The following is an 18,597-nucleotide window of genomic DNA, read 5'->3' on the forward strand; positions in this document are numbered from 1 at the left end:
GTTTTAATTTCTCCGCTGAAACTGAATGAGATCCTTGCTGGGTAGAGTAATCTTGGTTGTAGGTTTTTCCCTTTCATCTCTTTAAATATGTCCTGCCACTCCCTTCTGACTTGCAGAGTTTCTGCTGAAAGATCAGCTGTTAACCATATGGGGATTCCCTTGTATGTTATTTGTTGCTTTTCCCTTGCTTCTTTTAATATTTTTTCTTTGTATTTAAGTTTTGATAGTTTGATTAATATGTGTCTTGGCGTGTTTCTCCTTGGATTTATCCTGCATGGGACTCTGTGTGCTTCCTGGACTTGATTGACTATTTCCTTTCCCATATTAGGGAAGTTTTCAACTATAATCTCTTCAAATATTTTCTCAGTCCCTTTCTTTTTCTCTTCTTCTTCTGGGACCCCTATAATTCAAATGTTGTTGCTTTTAATGTTGTCCCAGAGGTCTCTGAGACTGTCCTCAATTCTTTTCATTCTTTTTTCTTTATTCTGCTCTGAGGCAGTTACTTCCACTATTTTATCTTCCAGGTCACGTATCCATTCTTCTACCTCAATTATTCTGCTATTGATTCCTTCTAGAGAATTTTTAATTTCATTTATTGTGCTGTTCATCATTGTTTGTTTGCTCTTTATTTCTTCTAGGTCCTTGTTAAACGTTTCTTGTATTTTCTCCATTCTATTTCCAAGATTTTGGATCATCTTTACTATCATTACTCTGAATTCTTTTTCAGGTAGACTGCCTATTTCCTCTTCATTTGCTTGGTCTGGTGGGTTTTTACTTTGTTCCTTCATTTGCTGCGTATTTCTCTGTCTTCTCATTTTGCTTAACTTACTGTGTTTGGGGTCTCCTTTTCACAGGCTACAGGTTAAGAGTTCCCATTGTTTTTGGTGTCTGCCCCCAGTGGGTAAGGTTGGTTCAGTGGGTTGCATAGGCTTCCTGATGGAGGGGACTTGTGCCTGTGTTCTGGTGGATAAGGCTGGATCTTGTCTTTCTGGTGGGCAGGACCACGTCCAGTGGTGTGTTTTGGGGTGTCTGTGAACTTATTATGATTTTAGGCAGCCTCTCTGTTAATGGACGGGGTTGTGTTCCTGTTTTGCTAGTTGTTTGGCATGGGACGTCCAGCACTGGAACTTGCTGACCATTGAGTGGAGCTGGGTCTTAGCATTGAGATGCAGATCTTTGGGAGAGCTCTTGCTGATTGATATTGCATGGGGCCCGGAGGTCTCTGGTGGTCCAATGTCCTGAACTTGGCTCTCCCACCTCAGAAGGCTCAGGCCTGACACCAGCCAGAGCACCAAGATCCTGTCAGCCACACAGTTTTTTACCGTTCTCTGAAATTGGCCCTCCACATTGTTTCCTTAAAAATTAGAAACCTGATTCACTTTGTTATAAAGCAGAAACTAACACACCATTGTGAAGCAATTATGCTCCTATAAAGATGTTTAAAAAAAATGTAATGATTAATGTAATCAACATGAAAAAAAAATTAGAAGCCTGTGGAAAGTATAGTCTGGGCTCTTCAAGGAACATGCAACTGGGGATACCAAGGAGAAAGCAGAATGTGGATGCCGCAGTTTTCCAAGTGCTATCTGTCCTCCCCATGTGGTAGATTTTTGGCAAGTTGCCCCTCCTTCTTCCCTGGTTGAATTCTTTATAAGTTCAGAAGGAAGTGCCCAGAGGTCTTGTTTTTGTTGCTTTAGATGGAACATTAACACTGGTATTTCAGACAGCTATGACAATGCAATGGAAGAAATCTCTGGTCTCACGGGACCTTTCTTGAGTGTCCCTTGGCTCCAAATGCATAAGCAGACCCTCTGAGTCTGTCTGGTCTCCCTGGCTGACCAGGCTGTCTGCTTCTTGAGCTAGTTTGGGGTTTGTCACCCTTGGCACCTTCATCCCCAGGACCATCCTGGTGTGACCTTTTCTTATTCCTGACCCTAACAAAGCCTAACTCTGGTCTTTTTGAAGGGCACCGATGACCAAGTTTGCAAAATAAAACTTCAAACTCTTCCTCGCCATTGTTTTAGATCCATGGTCCTCAAAGTGTCGTCCCCAAACCAGCGACATCATTGTCATCTGGGAACAGGCTAGAAATGCAAAGCCTCAGGCCCCATCCCCGATCTACTAAATAGGAAATTCTGGGTTTGGAGCCCACGAATCTGTGTTTTAACAAGTCATCCAGGTGATTCTGATGTATGTTCAAGTTTGAGACCCACTGGTTTAGAGAATTGAAACATCAAGCAGAATGTCATTCTTTTCTTTACCCATTTTCCTGCCCCTTCCTTCAAAAGCCAGGTCACATGCTGCTTCCTCTTGCCTCTTGTGCTGCTTGCTTCCTTTGGCCACATCCTCCATGCACCACTCACTGGATTTGATCCTGCATGGTATTGCCTTTTCTTCTTCATCTATGTGTTTGTCTGTCTTGGCTCTCATGGCCAAAGCTCCCTGGCTGGATACTGGTGTTCCAGTGTAAAAACCCAATGTCCTGCATCTAGAACATCCAGCAGGAGCACACATCACACATACACTTGGCTCTCTTTTTCTGTGACATCATCTGGTCACAGCACACTATGCTTTCCCATAGCCAGGAATACACCATCTGCCCCAAGACCACTCCATTCTACTGCGGAGACTTCTAGGAGTTCTTACTCTGGTCCTCCTCTGACTTGTCCTCCTTTCTCCCAGGAAGATGTTTGTCATCCTCCCGCCTATCACAGCCTTGGCAGGAAGCCCATCTTCCTGCACTGTTTAAGGCACAGATTATTCCTGATCCTGCTGGAGGACTTCTCAGTATATTACCTGACCACCCCTGACCACATGCCCCAACTGTGTGTTCTAACTACTTCTCCAATGACATCCTTTTCTTATTCAGCTGACACTGTGTTCATGTTTTATTCTAACTAACTTCTCCTCTTTGGGAATTCAGGATGTGTGTCCTGAATGGAAACGTATCCTATTCTCCTAACCTAATCCCTCCCTTTCCATCAGTTCATAGCCTTCCACCCACACTTCATTGACAGAGTGTCCTTGATGGGTTTCACTGGGCTCTCCCTTTCTGATCACCCTAGCAAGCCATTGATAATTATGAAGATGTGTGATCAGCTTTGGTTAGTCTGTCCAATTTCCCTTTGTAATCTCCATCAAGTCAAATATAGTCATCTACAGACCTAAGGTACTTAGAAAATGATGCTGCCTGAGAGATTTACTTGTAGAAGGTACCTGTTCTGGACAAAACACTACTATAAGAGCTTGTCATATAATATTTTAATGTATATATATATATGTATATATGTGCACACAAATAAATGAATCTTACCAATATAGAATTTTTAAAGGGTGCCACTTGCCTGTTTTATCTACTCCAGGCACAGAATTGTACGTGTAATAGGGTCCATCAAATCCAGACAGCTACACACAAACATTCCGAGTTAAACATTTCTTTAACTTGAGGCTTGACATCAAAAGAACTGAGCATCATACTCTTTGAAGATCATATACTTAGAGATGGATTGATATATAGATTTTGATATGTCTACATACAAAGGCACTATGAAGGGAACCATGAGTTCTGATACCATCCTGCAGCTCTCTCACAAGGCACTGTTGATAAGCCTTAATCAGTGCAGCCAAGACCATGTCCTGTTGGGCCAGTCTGAGACAACTGCTATATATGTGTGTCTGCTCAATCTGCTATATTGAGATGCCTATCTCATGCTTTAGGCTTAGCCCTCAATAGTAAGTTTCTCACCAAGACATGTGAGTAAACATCCCTTTAAGCTCAACCTTTACCAAGTGGTTTCTATAAAGGCTGTTCGCACCAATACCTTCTGGGAGATGCTGGCTGGCTGCTCCCATAATAAAATAGTGCCTCTCTGATCATCTACTATGGATGATTTGGATCTCTGTGTTCTCTGCTGGCTGCTTCCTTTCTGCAGGGCCAGCGTTTTTCTGCATGTGGTGGTAATGGGATGAGTGTTCGAAATTTCTCTTGGGGAGAAGAATTAACTGGATTGGAGAGGGATCCAAAATTCGATCCCCAGTTACTCAATTCCAAGATACTTTCTGTGAAACACCATTAAATATCCCTAGGGGTAGCAATAGGGCAATATTGTTCAATTACTACCTATCTAATATTATAAGGGTTCTATTGGATTCCTCACTTAGATAAAGAATCCAGGTCTAAAGATCCTACGTGATTTGTCCAAGATGACCCAGCTCACGTCAGGCAGACTAGGGTCCAAATCCACACTCCTACTCGGACACACTGGCTCCAAACCTCGGTTATGCGGAGGCATCACTCTGCTCTTCCACCAGCTGAGCTCATCCTGCACCACTACCTTTGACAACCAGTCCCACCTGGACCATTTTTACCTGGACCTCATGAAAGTCAGTGTTCCTTCCATGTCCGTGGTATTCTCAGAATGACTTACTCATTGGGAAGGCTTGGGTAGCATAGAGGTAAGTGCACAGAGGGTGGATGCAAACTCCATAGGTTCAAATACAAGCTCTACTATTTACTGGCAATGTGACTGAGCAATGTGACCTTGGACAAGCTAATTACCTCCTCTGTGCTTTGGTTTCCTCATTTGTAGAATGACAATAATAACTGACCACCTACCAACCTTGTAGGATTATGAATTATAAATACCTTGTGTAGGTAAAGCACTTAGAAGAGTGCCTGTCACATAGCACATTCACACACACACACACGTAACCCATATATATATATATGTATTTCCTACAATTTTTATTCATCATTTCTCCCCTTTGCCTTCCCACCCTCCATGCCTTCTGTTTTAGGCCACTCTATTTCCTTCTTGTTATGCTCTCTCATTCACCTACTCTATCCATAGTATCTTCAGCCCAATTACAGTTGGAAAGACTTGACTCTGATCCTTTTCATTAATTGTGAATGCAAAGATAAACTCCCTTCTCTTGCCTATCTTTTTCTGTATCAAACCACTTTTCCTACATGAGAGTGGGCTGGCGTGGACAACAGATGGGATGGTGAGACAGAAGACCTCAGTCCAGGTCTGAGATCTGCCACTTAGAGCTACTGGATCTTGGGTAAGCTATTTAATTTCCTCAACCTCTGAACTCAGGAAAAAGTAAAAATATCTCATTACCACATGACTGGTTGCTCAGGCTTTCTGCTGAGTTGACTCTTGCAGATCAATTTGACCAATGATTAATAGTGGTCTTCTGAATAGCATGTCTTTGTTCAACTCCTTCCCAAGAATGTATCCACCCAGCTCCCTGAAGCCTCTGAAACCTGGCAGTGAGAAAGTCTGAGGGACACACCTGCCTTGCATTTCACTGCTGTAATCCTGCACACCAATGCTGCTTTTCGCTGTGGTCTCATTTATTAGGATGTATTACAAGTGTTTATTCCTGACCTCCATTGGGTTCCCTGTAGGGAGTCCCAGGCATGGTATTTGAGAGGTAGAGAGGAAACCAGAACCCTGTATTAAATTGCCTACCACACGTCTATCCTTGAAGGAGTTCATTCTAATTTCTGTTTCCTTAATATCCAGCCAGCATTTGAAATCTGCTTTTATTGCACTTTCCATGGAGGTGAGGTGCCAATCTTGTTACCTGGGAGAGCTTCTGGGCTGCAGTTACATTTAGGGAACCATTTCCCTTTGTTTTTAGCTTCCAACTTCATGGGACAACAGGCCTCTGCCTTCAGGTGAGCTGGGAATGAGCTCCCGGGATCCGTTAGCTTTGAGGACTGCCACTCTCCAGCTCACCTGCTGGCTGGTGGAGCTTTTCCCCCTTTGTTTTTTAGTTATTGCCATGGATATTTTCCAATTAAGCTTCATCCATGGAATTCCACCATGGCCACCTGAGTTTCCCAGAAAAGACTGCTCTTCCCATGAGTATCTATCAGACCCTTCAGTTTCAAGATACAATGTGATTTTTTGAAATAGCATTTTCTAGTAATTTTAGAATTGAGCTATGCCATTTGATGCAAGGTCAAATAATCATTGCATATGTGCCTTAGTACATGCAGGGGAACAAGGCAAGATGCTGACCATGGACTTGACTTCTCAGCCTTGGAGGTCAGGGCTGTGGTGGGGCCATTTGAAGGAGGACAAGGATGAGAAGGAGATATTTGGAAACTTTGGTTTGATGGTTTCTTTCAGTAGCCAAAAGAGGTGTGACAATGAAGTCATTGTTCAGGGGACAGTCCAGGAGGCCCCATGACAGGTGAGGAGGAGGAAAGGAGAGCAAGAAACTGTACTGGACGCTGTAGCCTGGATGAGTGAAAATAGAGCGCTGAGTTCCCACAAAAGTGATTGAACAAAAGCCTCAAAACTTTGCATCTGGGCCCTGACAATCTTAACAAAATGTCTCATTCAGCTGCAATTTGTTACGTAACTGGATAGTTAAGTTTGGGGGAGAAAACAAAAGGTATGAAATAGTCACAGAACATTTTGACTACAGTGCATTCTCAAATTGTTCACGTGGTTCCCCATTCCTGAAACTAATTATTGTTCCCTATTCCCTCTTTCCCTTGCCAGCTAAATTTGTCTCATAATCATGTAATTCATTGCTGTAGTCCAATCTTAACTGGTCTCAGCTCAGCAAACTACTTTAGACCAGTTCTGCCCCTAAAAGCAATGTCTTTCATAACACACATGATAAGATTTTATATGACTGACATACGAGATTACCCAACACAAGGATTTTATTTTTTCTTGTTTAATCGGGGAACTCATATAGATAGGCATGACTGCATCAGCTAAACCAGTGATTCTCCACTGTGGTTCCTGGACCAGCAGCATCAGCATCACCTGCAAACTTGTTGCAAATGCAAAGTCTAGGGTGCCACCCCAGACCTCCAGCATCAGAAACACTGGAGGTGGGACCCAGCAATTTGTGAAACCCTCCCGGTGATTCTGATACACGGTGGAGTCTGAGAACTACTGCTCTAAAAGATCTTCCCAGCATGCTCTGCTGGACTAAGTTGTGTTGGCAATATGGAAAGCCCTCACTGTGAGGCTATAGCCTAAGAGGAGGAGGATTGACTGAACATGAGACCACCTCCTTGGAATTTTATTCTTAAGAGATTCACAGGTTGGGAGTCATCACTCTGATTTCTGGTCTTAACTTGGTCCTCCTACAGCTTTGAAACCTTGAGTAAGTCACAGCTTCTCTCTGCTCATCAGTTTTCTCGTCTGTAAAAACCAGGAAATTGAAATGGATCATCCTTTCTTACGCTAACAACCTTTTACTCCTATCTCTTTTTGCATGTGGGGTTACCAGATTTAGCAAGTAAAAATATATCCAGTTTTTAAAAATATATGTCCAGTAAAATCTGAATGTTAGATAAATAATTTTAGTGTACATATATATACTAAATATATATATAGGTATATACTAACATATATGTTTGTAAATATATAAAAATACATTTTTAGTATGTATGTATACATATTTATTTGTACACATATGCATGAGACATACATATACTAAAAAACGTTTGTTGTGTATCTGAAATTCGAATTTTACTGGGTGTCCTTATTCCTATTTGCTGAATTGAGCAACTCTATTTGAATGCCAAATTTAATCAGGGTTTACGTCAGTTGGAAGGGTCTGATCCAAATCTCTCCCAGAATGCAAAGGGCCCTGCAGCCTCGGAGGGGCAGCAGAAGGAGCCCTGGGTTGGGGGGAGTCCAAGAAACAGGATTCTGGTCCTGACTCCATCTCAAGTAAGTCATGTCCCCTCACAGCGCTCAATTTTATCATCTGCACAGTGAGAGGTATTGGACTAAATTATCTCTAAAGTGCTGTCCAGCTCCAAATGTCAGTATTATTTTTGGCTTTTTCACTACTCTTTGGATCTGTGAAAGGCATTTCACTTTTTTTTTTTTTCTGATGTTTTACTTGTGGGGAAAACAGATTAATCATGTGAAATTTAGAAAAGTAAGTATTCTTGAGCTATGAGCTGAACTCCTTGAAAATGGCTTTGATAGGCTGAGGGACCCTTTAAGAGCCTCATAATTTAGTTGTCATAATTTATTTAACATTTAACATCTGAATTACTTTAAATATGATTAAGGCTGTAATGGCCGTTGTTAGAGCCAAAGCTTTCACGTGCACCTGATTATTTCATTAGACACAATCCCTGGAGTGGGGTTGTAGGGTCAAAGGTGACAGTCTCTGGGGGAAGACTACTTCTCCTCGTCTCTCCCCACCCCTCCCTCATTCTCCCCTTACCCCATCCCCAAGAGGTCAAGAGGGATCTGCATCCATCAGATCCCAGGTCACCAAGGGGCCTTGTTTTCTGGGCCAGCACAGGAGGCTGGGGTGGGATGCCATGCAATCCCCACCTACAGCTGGGCCCAGGGCTACTGCCCACCAGAGCAGGGCTAGTCCAGGGCCTAAGTGGCCCCTGTCCTGACTCCTCTCTCCCCTTGGCTCCAATAAGACATCACTCCCCTTGGGCTCAAGACCAGAGGCTCCAGATGGAGCAGTTTATAGTCTACTTTGGTTCAAAGCCATTTAAGCCCAATTATTTTCAGAAAAAGGAGGACTCCATGTGTTACAGTGCAGGTCTAGTATCGGATGTGGATCCAGAACCCCTCCTAGTAGTAAGGAGTCATCCTTCCTGATCTTGCTTCCTTTGTGGGTACCATGTAAAGAGGAAGATGTTCTAGGCTAAGACAACATTCATTTGCATCTGGGTCCTACAACCAAATGCACAATCAGATATCTCCTACAAAGGGATTTAGGGCTATTCATATGTTTTACCAGTTCTACAGTGAACATTTATTATTTTATAAAAAGGAAAAGTCATTATTTTTAAAAAGCCTTATAATTATTCCCAACTGTTCATTTTCCCAACTATACATTTTTGGTGTAACCAATCCATTGCTCTTTGATCGACTTGCTTTGTGTAACAGATGGAGTATGTTATTAATAATTGGGCTACTGATATTTAGACAACAAAGATAAAGAAATGTATAAATAGGTCATACTTGTTCTTCTTAGGAATGGGAAGAAGAGGAGAAAAGGGGTAAGCCCAAGGAAAGGACACATCTAAGAAAAAAATAGAGGAGGAACAAAGAGTAGGGCTTGGTTCTTGGTGAGTGCTTGGCCATAAATGTTAGGTGATAACTGTTGGATGTTCAAGAATGAGAGACTGGGAAACCAAGGTGGAGCCAAGAGCCAGCATGTGGCCCCCAGACTTAGCCATTCATGCAGAACCAGTGAGTGCCTTGACAGGTGGGTAAGGAGCTTGCTCTGTAATTACTTTGCTTCTGTGTGTGTGTGTGTGTGTGTGTGTGTGAGAGAGAGAGAGAGAGATATCAAGAACTTTAAGGCTTAGATTGTGAAAGGATGTATTAATACTAGCATTAAGAGTATATTTGTTTAGATTATTATAGTTTTGTTGCATTTCTTTTGTAAAGACTTTAATTTTTTAGAACAGTTTTAGGTTCACAGCAAAATTGAGAGGAAGGTACAGAGATTTCCCATATACCCTCTGCCCTTATGCATGCATTGACCCCCCCAATTATCAACATCCCTAAGTGGTGTATTTGTTACAACTGACGAACCTACATTGACACATCCTAATCAACGAAAGCCTGTAATTTACCCTAGTGTGTACCCATTCCATGGGTTTGGATAAATGTATAATGACATCTATCCCTCATGATAATTTCATACCAAGAATTCTCATTGTCCAAATTCGTTTCTATTTTTCCTGTGTCACAATAGTGACTTTCTCATCCTACCATAAAAAGATCTGCCCCAGTTACCTAAGTCTAAAAAACATGCACATGGTTGAGACCTGGAGGTTCTTCAATCTTGTTCCCTGGAGCTAGGAAGAGAATTCATCCAGAGTGATGACAGCAGAGAAGGGCAGCTGAAGGGTTGTGAAGCAGTAGGAAAGCCAGAGGATGCTATTGGGGAAGGTGTTTCTCTTCTCAGTTGAAGCACTACAGCCCTGAGGCTATTTATCTGAGACTGGCCCTCTCTAAAGATCTGATTCTTGGTTTACTGAGGAAGTCCTCAGTAACATCAAGAGCCTCAGGGTAGTAACCACTAAAGTAAGTTTGGCTGAAGTTCTCCATGCAGAGTTTGTTCACAGAGAGAAACTGGAAGTTAGTTGGGTTGTTGGCCAGCTTGAATGCTCGAAGGGAAATTAACAACCAGAAAGGCTTAAAGGAGTTCCCGATCTTGTGTTTGTTTAGACTGTCACCAGATCACCCACTGAGCAATAAAGAACATTCAGGGTTCAGTAATTCTTCTCATGTACATTGCTAAACCAAATCGTCCTTAGCAAAAGAAATACTTTTGTCTTTATTATCTAAATATCATCAGCTCAAATATTCACTTTTATTTACATAACACTGTGTGTTGAAAAAGATCATTGATATAAATTATCTCTTTTACTTTTTCCAATGGTCTTATGAGGTGAGCAGTGAAGGTCTGTCACCCTATTTTGCAGATAAGGAAATCGAGGGCTCAAGGTCACACTGTGAGTTAAGTGGCAGAGCTGAGACCCAAACATGGAACTTTATATTCCTGGTCTGGAGTCCTCTGCATCTCTGAGATGATCAAATCCAGGGCACACTCAACCCTCTTGATCCAGTGGCAATGGTTAGAAGCACTGAACTTGGATAATATTTGTTTTAAACACAGTCTTACACAAGAAATACATCATAATAGAAATGAGTCAGAGACATTCAACTAAAATGCTTATGGAGATTGAACCATTTTCGCTCAAAGATAGACTGAAATGATTACAACTACTTAGGCTCAAAGTAATACCGAGCAGGACCCTGTGGGGCTCCTGGGCACAAAAGTCTTCCTGTGTTCCCCACTTCTTTGATTAGGAAATAGGCTTCCTTCAGCCTTGATGACCTTCCCTGAGTTCTAGGGGCAGGTTCTAACAGTTGCTAATCAGGGAAGGGAGGGGATGTGAGACAAGGGAGGAGCAGTCAAGAGAAACAATAGTGCAACCTTGGGGCAGGGTCCTGGTTCCCCATCAAGGGATACACACAACAATATCTTCCAGCTGTTTTGTTTGAAACCCCCACCAGCTGGGAGAAGTTAACAATTAACCACAGTATGCTGCCCACAAGTAGGAAGACCCCAGACCAGTTGGAACCAGAAGGTTGATGATGCTGACTCCTACTTACCTCACCACCAATCAATCAGAAGAATGTCCAAGCTGATCATGCCCTCTTTGAACCATTACTAGAAAATTTCTCACTACGCTCTCTAGGTGGGGACACACAGTTTTGGGGTCATTAGCCCTCTGTGACCCCCTTTGCCTGGCAAAGCAATAAAGCTATTCTTTTCTACTTCACCCAAAACTCTGTCTCCAAGATTTAATTTAGTGTCAGGGTACAGAGGCCAGATTCGGCTTCAAATGGGAACAGATTGAAGGGGACTCATGAAAGGAACTTAGCTTTCATTTCAACAGTAGAAACTAGGCATGACTTCCTTGAAGTTTGGGCAATGTTGTTTTAGGATGAGCACAAACAGTAGGGTCATGTTGTTGCAGGAAGGGGGACCCCTTCCGGGGCCCGATAGTGGGCTCTTGTCTAACACTCAGAAATGAACTGTCTGAGGAGACACATGTGCTGACAAAACAAGAGACTTTATTGGGAAGGGGCACCTGGGTGGAGAGCAGGAGGGTAAGGGAACCCAGGAAAACTGCTCTGCCACATGGCTCGCAGTCTCGGGTTTTATGGTGATGGGATTAGTTTCTAGGTTGCCTCTGGCCAATCATTCTGACTGAGAGTCCTTGCTGGTGACGCACGCATCACTCAGCCAAGATGGATTCCAGCGAGGAGGATTCTGGGAGTTTGGTAGGACATGTTGACTGGCGTCTCCTCTCTCCTTTTGACCTTTCCCATTTTCTTCCATTTGGTGGTGGTTTGTTAGTTCCATGTTCCTTACTAGGATCTCCTGTCATAAAATGACTCAGTGCAAATTGCTACTGTCTTTGCCTGGCCAGGGCGGGCGGTTTCAGTCAGTGTTTCCCCTAACAGTGTGTTTCATTATCAGCCAAGGGAGCTCTGCCTCTTAAGAGCTAGAGAAGGTTTGCTCAAACGCCCACACCACAACTTGTAAAAAGTCTAAGCTCTTACCCCCAATTTTTGAAAATTCTCAGAAGACTATGGGTTTTCATAGTCACATCTCTCTCTAATTTCTTTCTCCTGATGAATTACTTGAGTTTATGAACTTCACATTATTCTATGCTGGATCCATCCTGATAGGAAACTTAACCTGTTTCTTTGACTTTCTTTACCCTTCTCCTACCAAGCAAACAAGAAATAAACGTAGTCTGATCATAAAGGCCTTTGTTTGTATAGCAGGGTTTGGGGAAACCAAAGTTATTTGCATTGCAGAAATACAAACAGTTTTAAATTGTGTATTAGACCTCCCTCTTCCTAAAGGTCATTTTGGCCACTAATGCTACCAGATGTTTCACTGGCAGGACTCCCTACATTCAAGGCCTTATGCCAACTAGCTGGTTGCCTCTTTTCCTTACCCCTCAGTCTCTTTTCCTTACCCCTCCTCCCCCAATCCTGTCCCCAGGAACTACAAATTCTTGCTGTTTATTAAAACCTATACTTCAATTCTCTTCAGCCCCTAGTCCTTAACCCAGCACCAGGCCCATATCAAGAGTCATCAGTTGAAAAATAGGGCTCATTAGCATATTAGCACAGAAGCCTGACAGAGAATCTGCTATGTCTGACCTTGAAGGCAGTTGTGATTTTGAAGAGCATTTTCCCCTTCCTTATAATATTATCTTCTCAAAATATCAAGGAGCACCAGAAGGTGTTGGACTCAAAAAGTTGGAAGTTAATGATTACCCTGAGCTTCTCTAAGGTTGTCAGGTTCACATATGACCCCCCAGGACATGGCCCATTGAAGGGATTTCCAGAGACTGCATCTGGGATCCCTGGACCATAGGGTTATCTCAACATGCCTTCTTTATCCTTACTTTGTTATAGTACCTACACATGAGGAGGAAGATTACAGGGAAGTTTCTTTTTGCCTTGTTTGGCAAATGGCCCTCAAAATGTAATGAACCCTCCCAACCTATTAGGGACTAATCAGAAGTTAATTGGGTTAATTGTACACTGAGAGAGTATGTATGAAATGAGCCCAAAAGTGTGAAAAAATTAGACCTCATATCCATTTATCACGCAAGACATTTTGCTTCTTATCTCATAACGGTAGTATGAAAAGAAGATTCCTGTTAACTTGCTTTATGCTTGCTTTATGAGTTTTGAAAGTGTGAGAATATTAATGAGAAAAAGGAAGAAATTATTTAAGCAGGAAATTCCAGGAATAAACTGTCGCCCAGAGATATTAAAACAAGGAAACTTAAACTGCTAACTTAAGAATTTTATTTTTTTAAGTTTCTTAATCACAGTCCAAGAACTTATTTATATGCAGTATTCAAGACATTAAGTAAATATATTAAGTTGGAAGTCAGAGCCCTTTCTTAATCCAGTCTGTTTCTCCCAGTTAAAATATACATTAACACAAATCACATCAATATTATCAGCTTCAATGTCTTTTATAAACTTTGTCAGTAAAAATTGGTAGAATATTTTCTAACATTCTATGCTTGTGGTTATTATGATTTTAGCTAACAGGTTTGAGTGCTTCCTAGGAGCAGAGGTGGATGCTTTACAAAGGCTGTCTTTATTTTTTAACTTTTCATTATGGAAAATTTCAAAGGCACACAAGCGTTGAACACCCCCTTATGCCAAATCATCAAATTTCTGTTATTCTTTCTTCATGCATTCCCCCCAAAATAATTTAACGAATTATTTTAAAGTAGATCCCAGACATCATATCATTTCATCTCTAAATACTTCGGTGTGTGTCTCTAAGAGATAAGATAGTGTCATCTGGTGTCAGAAGTGAAGTGAAGCGTTGGTAGTGGTATGGGTGTAAAGAAGAGACACAAGCAGGCTTCCCGTTTATATAGCACCACCCAGGTCCATAAATAGAACATTGCCAGTACCATGGAAGTTCACATGTGCTCGCTGCCCCGATTAAAAGAGCCAGGAGAAAGAATTCCAAACGTATCAGTAATTCCCCAAAATATGAATGAGTTAAACTCATTTATTAAAATGTATATCAATTGAGGGGGTATTGACATCATTATAACATTGAGTCTTCCTGTGTAAGAATTAGTTATATTTTCCCTTTAATCAAGTCTTCCTTTATGGTCCCCAGTAGAGTTTTAAAGTTTTCTTCATTCCCTTGTGTCATTCTCATGGGCTTCCTGTTCCTGTAGTTGATTTTTGTTTGTTTGGTGTTTTTAAAAATGTATAAGTAGAATAGTTAGCATTTATTCCTGTTAAATTTCAAGCTCTTGGTTTTTATCTGTAATTCCAGTCTGTGCTTGCTTCACTCACATGCCTATCTTCACACAAATCACTGATAAAAAATGGTGGCCTGGACAGAACTTTATCTCTGTAGTATGCCATAAAAGATTCCCTCCCAGAATGACACATGACCCATTAGTCAAAAATTTAAGAATAGTTGTATAAACATCTGTAGCTTTGTCCAACCATACTGTTATATAATCTGTATGTCTCCATTTTATCTTCAAGAATATTATGGAAAAAATTTAGAATGCCTTTCTAAAATCCAAATAAAGTATAACTGCCAATTGAAGACAACACAAACAGATGTGTCCTTGGACTGGAAGAATCAATATTGTTAAAATGATCACACTACCCAAAACAATCTACAGATTCAATGCAATCCCTATTGAAATGCCAATGGCATTTTTCACAGAACTAGAACAAGTAATTTTAAAATTTGTATGGAAAGACAAAAGACCCTGAATAGCCAAAACAATCCTGAGAAAGAAGAACAGAGCTGGAGGAGTCACACTCCCTGACTTCAGACTATACTACAAAGCTACAGTAATCAAAACAGTACGGTACTGGCACCAAAAAAAGACACATAGGCCAATGGAACAGGATAGAGAGTCCAGAAATAAACCCACGCACTTATAGTCAATTAATATACAACAACAAAGGCAAGAATATACAATGGAAAAAAGATAGTCTTTCAATAACTGTTGCTGGGAAAACTGAATAGCTACATGTAAAAGAATGAAATTAGAACATTCTCTAACACCATATACAAAAATAAGCTCAAAATGGATTAAAGACCTAAATGTAAGACCAGATACTATAAAACTCCTAGAGGAAAACAGGCAGAACACTCTTTGACATAAACCACAACAATGTTTTTTTGGATCCATTTCCTAAAGTAAAGGAAATAAAAGCAAAAATAAACAAATGGGACCTAATTAAACTTAAAAGCATTTGCACAGCAAAGGAAACCATCAACAAAATAAAAATACAACCTACTGAATGGGAGAAAATATTTGCAGGTGATATGACTGATAAGAGATTAATATCCAACATAGATAAACAGCCCATACAATTTAACATCAAAAAAACAAACTACTCAATTAAAAAGTGGGCAGAACTAAATAGACATTTTTCCAAAGAGGAAATGCAGATGGCCAACAAGCACGTGAAAAGATACTCAACATTGCTAATCATCAGGGAAATGCAAATCAAAACCACAATGAGATATCACCTCACACCTGTCAGAATGGCTATCATCAAAAAGAACACAAACAACAAATGGTGAATATGGAGAAAAGGGAACCTTCGTACACTGTTGGTGGGAATGTAAATTAGTGCAGCCAGTGTGGAAAACGGTATGGATGTTTCTCAAAAAGCTGAAAATAAAACTATCATATTACCCAGCAATCCCGCTCCTGGGTATATATCTGGAAAAAATGAACATTAATTTGAAAAGATGCATAACATATACCTCAATGTTCAAAGCGGCATTATTTACAATTACCAAGATATGGAAGCAACCTAAGTGTCCATCAACAGATGAATGAATAAAGAAGATGTGATATATATACACAATGGAATACTACCCAGCCATAAAAAAGAAAGAAATTTTGCCATTTGCAGCAACATGGATGGACGTGGAGGGCATTATGCAAAGTGAAATGAGTCAGACATAGAAAGACAAATACTGTATGATATCACTTATGTGTGGAATCTAAAAAATACAACAAACTAGTGAGTATAACAAAAACGATGCAGACTCAGATACAGAGAACAAACTAGTGGTTACGAGGGTGGGGAGGGGCAATATAGGGGTGGGGGAGTAGGACGTACAAACTATTGGGTGTAAGATAGGCCATAGGGATGTATTATACAACACGCAGAATATAGCAGAAAAAAAAATTTTAGAGTGCCTTTCTAAAATCCAAGTTAAGTGAAACTGCCATATTCCCTTGATTTGGTTGTAAAGCAAATCTAAGGGAGAAAAAAGATCAGAAATTAGATTGACCTGATATATTCTTAATGAAGTTGTGCTGAATCCTTACAGCCATCATTCTCCTTTTTAAATACTCAAGAACCACCCATTAAATAACCCTGTTTGAAATTTACTGGGAATCAATATCAGGTTTACTCCCCTATATTTTCCATAATCAACTCTGTTGTAGCTTGGATTATTGCTACTAATTCTCCACTCTCCTGTATTAAAATAATGTACTCAAGTCTTTTTCTGTGTGATGTTTCAGGATTCCCACAGGAGCTGGAAGATTCTATTTTCCCCCAGCACTGACGTTGGCATGGCCATGTGGTTGCTTTGGCCAATTGGAGGAAGGCAGCAGAAGAGACTAGGGTAGATGCAGGCATGTAAAACATACAACATGCATTACTCACTCACTCTTCAGGTGCTCCTGCCATTCACCATGAAAATCACCTGTCCCAGTGATTGCTGGTCCACAAAGAATGAGAGACAAATTGCTGATCTGAACCAGACCCACAGTCTGACGCAGAGCTGCCCCAGCTGACCTGCACACCTGGGAGTGAGAAAAATAAATGTTTGTTGTTGTAAGCCACTGAGAGTCTGAGGTTGCTTGCTGTGCAGCAAAAACTAATATGCTTTCCTTTTTGAAAACTAGTCCCTCCACAGCCTTTCAACATTTCTAGTGTTTAACATGAATTCTTAAAGATTACAAATAGTATATACATACAATGGAATATTATCCATCCTTAAAAAGGAAAGAAATTCTTTTTTTTTTTTTTTTTTTATTTCCAAACTAATTTATTTCTCAGAGTCCAAAGCCTTCTGTGAACCTGGCCCATATGGAGATCCGGCTTCTTTTTGTGGTGTGTGTGTGTGTGTGTGTGTGCGCGTGTGTCCACGCCATGCGGCATGTGGGATCTTAGTTCCCCGACCAGGGATGGAACCCATGCCCCCTGCAGTGGAAGCTCGGAGTCCTAATCACTGGATAGCCAGGGAATTCCCAGAGATCCGGCTTCTTAAGCCTCAAACTCAAATTCAAAGTACTGCGGGTCGAAGTAGTGGATGCGGACATAACCATCTTCTCCGCCGCTGCTGTAGCTCTTGCCATCAGGATAGAAGGCAACACTGTTCATAGGTCCAAAGTGACCCTTGACTCTTCCAAACTCTTCTTCAATGGCCAAGTGGAAGAACCTGGCCTCAAACTTGCCAATCCTGGTGGAAGTGGTGGTTACATCCATTGCTTCCTGACCACCGCCCAGCACCACATGGTCATAGTTGGGAGAGAGGGCAGCTGAGTTGACGGGACGTTCTGTCTGGAAAGTCTTCTGGTGTTCAAGGGTTGTGGAGTCAAAGAGCTTGGCTGTGTTGTCCTTGGATGCAGTGACAAACATGGTCATGTCCCTGGATAACTGGATGTCATTGATCTGCCGGGAGTGCTCCTTAACAATCACCAATACCTCCCCAGACTTGGCGCTATACTGGTTGAGCTCTCCGCCCTCGTGGCCTGCAATGATGCACTCGCCAAGGGGTCCCCAAACAGCACTGGTGATCTTGGAGTCTTTGCAAGGGATCTTCATGTAGGGCTCGTTGTTGTCAATCTGGCTCGGATCCCGCAGGTCGAAGAAGCTCACGAAGCACTGGTAGCCCATCTGCTTGTCCGTGGAGAACATGATGATGTTGCCCCCGAAGTCAAAGCCACAGGTCCGGACTGCTGAATTGGTGTTGAGTAGGGCCAGCTGCTTCCAGGGTCCTTGGCCACCGTGAAGAGGAGGTCTCCCTCGCGGTTGTACTTAATCTGCGTAATGGACCGCTCATGGCCCTGCAGCAGGATCGGCTTCATGCCGGCGGTGACGCAAGGAAAAGAAGAAATTCTTTTTGATAAGAACCATCCTAACAGGTGTGAAGTGATATCTCCTTGTGGCTTTGATTTGCATTTTCCTGATGATTAGTGATGTTGAGCATCTTTTTATGTGTGTGTTGGCTATTTGAACACACTGGGACTTTCTGAGGTGATGAAAATATTTTATATCTTGATTTATGGTGACCATTCCACAACTGTGTCCATTTGTCAAAACCCATTAAACTGTATACCTCAAAAGGGTGAATGTTACTATATGCAACTTGTACCTCAATAAATCCTTCAAAAGGAATGTAATTCTGACATATGCTACAACATGGCTGAACCTTGAAGGCATCATGCTAAGTGAAATAAGCCAGCCACAAAAAGACAAATAAATGTATGATTCCACT

At 41.5% G+C, this 18,597-nt stretch overlaps 1 pseudogene; it reads right to left on the reverse strand.

Moving 5' to 3' along the window:
* Window positions 1–17,193: 17,193 nt before the first annotated feature.
* Window positions 17,194–18,203, reverse strand: LOC103018840 (eukaryotic translation initiation factor 3 subunit I-like; annotated as a pseudogene).
* Window positions 18,204–18,597: the final 394 nt, after the last annotated feature.

The sequence above is a fragment of the Balaenoptera acutorostrata genome, chromosome 13, assembly GCF_949987535.1.
Source record: "Balaenoptera acutorostrata chromosome 13, mBalAcu1.1, whole genome shotgun sequence".
In the NCBI taxonomy this organism is placed as follows: domain Eukaryota; kingdom Metazoa; phylum Chordata; class Mammalia; order Artiodactyla; family Balaenopteridae; genus Balaenoptera; species Balaenoptera acutorostrata.